Consider the following 5,967-nt stretch of genomic DNA (forward strand, 5'->3'; position numbering starts at 1 on the left):
TTGTTGGGTCAAGAAGGTGAAAGTTCATGCACCATCAAGAGGACTAGAATTTCAATGAATGGGGATTGTACGACTGCACACATGCTTATGATATGTGATTATTTTGCTGATAAATTCCTATACGACCATATTAAATTTAAACATCGGTTTCATATCAATATACCTCTATTCCTACATATAACTAATGACTTGGAAGATAATTAGGAATTTTTTTCAATTGATATGGGATACTATAGGTATACAGGGTTTTAGTCCGCTACAAAATTGTACATACACACTTTTGGATTTTAGCATATGACATCACTGTGGGTGCATTACATGAGTATTTAAAGATTTATGAGAGAACAACCCGAGTATATGTGTATTTCTTTTGTGAGTATGTTGTAGAGCTTTATCGTGACATATAATTGCAGAAGCCTACGAGAAGTGATGTTGAACAGTTGTGTGTTACATATCAAGCTAAACACGATTTCCTAAGTACACATTGGGAGCAGGAAAATTATCCTAATGCATGGCGAGATTAATTCACACAAGGTGATCATAGAGTGTGTAACACCCCGGTTTTCATGTATTTTTCAAATTCATACCTTGGTTTTAATTATAAGCCAATCTTATCCCTAAGTCCAAGAATTAGGCCATGAAGCCCTAGTGGTATTTTGGTAATATGAGTTGGAGGAGTACGTTAAGCGTACATATGTGTACGTTGAGCATACTAGGGCGCGCCCTAGTACGCTGTGCGTACACTCACGTATGCTGGGCGTACTCACGTCTGGAGGAAACGCTAAAACTTAGGGTTTGAAAGGTTTTTAAGCATCATATTGGCTCATTTCCTTTCCACCTTTCAGCCTCCACTCCCTTGGGACGTTTTTGCAAACCCTAATCTTTGAGTGTGCATTTTGGAGCTCAAGTGTGTGCTTTTTGGTGTGTTCTTGGTGTGTTAGAGAAAGAAGAAGATTCTTGGAGAAGCCTTGGTGAGGGAGCAACTTGTGGATATGGAATTCTTACCTTCTTGAGAAGCTCCAAAAGGTATAAAGCTTCATTCTTGCCTTGTTTTCTTTTAGATCTTGCCAAGTGGAAATTATGTGTTCTTAGTCCCTTTTCTTGGTGTTAATGAGTATGTGTTACTCTAAGACCATAGGATCCGTCCTTTCTAAAGAAATGAGGTGTTATAAGTCATAAAAATGCTATCTTGGCTCTTTTGGTGCATGCATGAGGTCTTTAGTGGTTTAGACAAGCTAGAATCTTGATGTTGGGCCTTATTGTGACATGCATAACCATAAAGTTGGAAACTTTATGCTTTGGAACACCTCTTTGGACCTAGATCTGAAATTTGGGCGTTGGACTGAATGGGATAAGCTCTTAATCGAAGTCTTGCATGGACACCGCCTACGCTGGGCGTACCAAGGCGTACGTTGGGCGTAGGTGGTCAATGGCGCGATTCCTGGTTAATGAAAAGTACGATGGGCGTACAGTTGGGTACGCCCCGCATACTCAGCCTATTGGGTTTTCGAGTTTGGGCTTCAAGCTTTGGGCCACCTTTTGGGCTTGGATGCTTTGGCCCTTATTGGTCCATCTGATTATGGGTTTTTTGGGCTAAGTGAAGTGTTGGACCTTGGAATAAGGCCCAAATAGGAGTTGGGCCCAATTTAGAAAATTAGGCCAATTATGAGCCTTGAGTGATTATTTATAGATTTGGGCCTGGGTCTTAGCCCATCTAGGGAAAGAGTAAAGTGGCTATTTACCCTACGTATAAATTATTAGTCAAGGATTATAATCCAGTTATTTATTGGATGATTATTTTGTTGTGCCAGTGCGGGGTTTTTAGTGAGCTAACAGCAGGAGGCTTTCAGTGTGATTCAACATTGTGAGGTGAGTGTTCCTCACTGTAATTTTGTGTCGAAGGCACCAAGGCCAGCCCTTTTTGGATTGTTATCCTGTTTATCATTTGATTGAGTATTGTAGTGATCTGTTAGATCTGTATCCTGGTAGATATTATGATGCTATGCTTAGTGATCTGTAAGATCTGTCTACTTGTTATTGGCTGGTTAATTGTATGATTATCTGATATATATATATATATATATATATATATATATATATATATATATATATATGTGTGTGCGTGTGTGTGTGTGTGTGTCAACATGGTGTATGTGTGGTTGGGTTGAGGCGGACCTTCTTTGTGTTGAAGGCCAACAGACCCAGGGCGTCCCGGATAGACTGAAGGCCAATGGGGCGTACCAGTCAGGCCGAAGTCCCGGAGAACGGTACAGATGGGTTAAAGGCCCGGTGTGGCATACCAGTCATACTGAAGGTTCTGTGAGCGTACCAAGTAGACGGTAGGCCGGTGGGGCGTTCCAGTCAGACTGAAGGCTTTGTATGCATGTTGTTTATTGTTATTATGTTGTTTTGTATTGGGTTGGTACTTTGGGGGAACTCGCTAAGCTTTGGCTTACAGTTTTGGGTTATGTTTCAGTTACCTCAGATGATCACGGGAAGGCGAAGGCTTGATCGTACACCTCCTCTTGTTTTGTTTATGATTTTGAGAAAACTCTGATAATAACATGTTTTGGAAAACTATTTTTTGTAATCAAGTGATGATTTGGATTGTTTAAAAAGTTTAAATTTTTCGTGAAAATTATGGATGTTACAAGTTGGTATCAGAGTTTTGGTTTGAGTGAATTGGATGAAACACTCGTGTGAGTCCAGTCTCAGAGTACGGAAAAGAATTTTTCAAAACAATTTTGAAAAGTTTTCAAAATAATCAAGGAGGATGCGATGTGTACGATCAGTCAGAGCCAGTAAGTAAAACCCAAATTACCACACTGTTATTTGATATTGTGATATGTTAGAACAACATCCTAGTGATAGGCTAGGGATCTTCAGGACTTTGCATGATAAAATATCCTGATTTTATGATTCCTGATAGCCTAGGGTCCTTATTACATGGAATTGACATCATTACTGTAGTTGCTTAGTGTATACATCACGACCATGCATAACTAAGATTCTATAGCCTGAGAATGTTTGATTTGGCATTATTTCCTGTTCTTGTTTGATTAAGGGCTTGGGGTAGGATCAAATATTCGACTGTCTATGGGGTCCAGTGTTATGTATGACTAGCATACACGAGTGTTGCAGGGTTGGTGGAAGTTTCATGGATAGGTTGTGTGGGGTCAGTCGTCCAGTTCTGAGATGATTAGCCTTTCCTCCAGGGTGTGAGGATCGAGTGTATGTTTATGATAGTATGTATCGTTAGGGTTGTTGTGATGATCCTCTGGAAAAAATGTGGGTAGGTGTGGAAGGTAGTATGGGCCCGTACTAATGGAAGCACAAGATTCGTACGCGTAACAAGGAAGTCACAACCGCTAGGGCTTTATTGGGAGTTGGTTACCTATCTTGATATGTGCGTTATCTAATATTCCCTGGTTTGTTTTCAGTATGGCGACGACGAGGCGAGTTGAGACTGGGTCTGGGTCAGGATTAGGAGCTGGCAGTCAGGGTGGGTCAGCTGCGTTTGATGACAAGATTAGGGAGATTCTCCATGAGGAGGTTGCGGCTATTGTTAGGGATCAGATACCAGAGTTATTTGGGTCTATTAAGACCATGATGATGGAGTTCTTTGATGGCAGATACGCAGCCATTGCTGAGACAGCTGCTGCTGCTGCCTCAGCAGTTGTGGCAGGTGCAGGTGTTGGACCGGGTCGGGTTGGCCATATGAAGGTCAATTGTTTGTTGTTCGCCGCCAAGTCAGTGCAAGCCCTCGCACCAACTACTTTGAGGATCATAGATGGGTGCCAAGGGAAGCGTAGCCCCCTGAGGGCTCGAGGTCGCGCTTTCCAGCTTACTACCGAGGAGGCCAGAGCAGCTCCAGATTTGTGACTGGTATGTTTCTATTCATTATTCTGTTGATTATGTTTTATGTTATGCTTATCTATGTACCTCTGTTAGGTACGTTCCTAGTGAACTCTTTGCCTGTTCTAGTGTTGTTTGACTCAGGTTCGAGTTGGTCTTTTGTGTCTCGATTGTTCAGTAGGGAATTTGACATGCCCATTGGGGAGTTAAAGTGTCCGTTGCGAGTTTCTATCGCCAAAGGTTTCTGCATCATCAGTATATCAGGGTTGTGTTCTGGAGATCTTCGGGGTGCTGTAAAATTCGAAAAATTCTTGAAATTTTAAACTTTTTAAACAACCACAAAACCATCATTTATTACAATTTGTTTTCAAAATAAGTTTCACATCAGAGAAAATCCCAAAATCGTAAAAACAAAACATGAGGAGGTGCACAATCACGCTTTCACCTTTCCGCGATCCATTGAGGTATCTGAAACATAATCCAAACTGTAAGCCCAAAGCTTAGTGAGTTCCCCCAAAATACCAATACATAACAAATAGCACAGTTATAAAAACAGCATACTTTGGGCCCAATCAACCATCGAGTTGGAATACCCCAGGCCCCTCACCCATCGGGTTGGAAAGCCAATATACTATAGGTCCACTCATCCTCGGGATGGAATACCCCAGGTCCTCAACCATCAGGATGGAATGCCAACATACTATGGGTCCAATCATCCTCGGGATGGAATACCCTAGGCCCTCAACCATCGGTTTGGAATGCCTCGACCTGTTGGCTTACGCACAAAGCAGTGAAACCTCACTCACCAACAAATCATGTGCACATATAACAGAAAATCATATAAGGACTACATCCAGTCACACAGATCTACAGATCACTAAGCATGACAACATCCTATCTACTAGGATACCGTTCTAACAGATCATAACAATACAATAGCATGCATAACATGATACCAATCCAATGGGCCGACATTGGTGTCTTCGACCTACAAGTACAGTAAGGACATCTCACCTCACAAGTAGTGCAGAACCGACAAGGTCTGAATCTGAATCTCAACTCCTGAATCAATTCCTACAGTCTTCATGACCAATTCCTAAAATTTTAATCTTTTTAAACAACCACAAAACCATCATTTATTACAATTTGTTTTCAAAATAAGTTTCACATAAGAGAAAATCCCAAAATCGTAAAAACAAAACATGAGGAGGTGCACGATCACGCCTTCACCTTTCCGCGATCCACTGAGGTATTTGAAACATAATCCAAACTGTAAGCCCAAAGCTTAGTGAGTTCCCCCAAAATACCAATACATAACAAATAGCACAGTTATAAAAACAGCATAGTTTAGGCCCAATCAACCATCGAGTTGGAATACCCCAGGCCCCTCACCCATGGGGTTGGAAAGCCAATATACTATGGGTCCACTCATCCTCGGGATGGAATACCCCAGGTCCTCAACCATCAGGATGGAATGCCAACATACTATGGGTCCAATCATCCTCGGGATGGAATACCCTAGGCCCTCAACCATCGGTTTGGAATGCCTCGGCCTGTTGGCTTACGCACAAAGCAGTGAAACCTCACTCACCAACAAATCATGTGCACATATAACAGATAATCATATAAGGACTACATCCAGTCACACAGATCTACAGATCACTAAGCATGGCAACATCCTATCTACTAGGATACCGTTCTAATAGATCATAACAATACAATAGCATGCATAACATGATACCAATCCAATGGGCCGACATTGGTGCCTTCGACCTACAAGTACAGTAAGGACATCTCACCTCACAAGTAGTGCAGAACCGACAAGGTCTGACTATGAATCTCAACTCCTGAATCAATTCCTACAGTCTTCATGACCAAACCCATCAAAATCCCAAAATACCCAAAACGCCCTCAAAAGTCCAACTTGGTAAACCATGGTCAAATTCAAAGTCAACGGTCAAGGTCAACAGTCCATGTTGACCCAAATCGTCGAGTGTACCTCTTGAACTCATCGAGTTCTACAGTACTCAGAAAGTCGGGGAAAACCCTAGCCAACTCGCCGAGTTTTCCCCAGCTTAACACATTTGGATGATTCTTCAATTCCATGGACTC

The sequence above is a fragment of the Lactuca virosa genome, chromosome 3 (assembly GCF_052849685.1).
Source record: "Lactuca virosa cultivar CGN04683 chromosome 3, Lactuca_virosa_CGN04683_v6, whole genome shotgun sequence".
Lineage (NCBI taxonomy): Eukaryota > Viridiplantae > Streptophyta > Magnoliopsida > Asterales > Asteraceae > Lactuca > Lactuca virosa.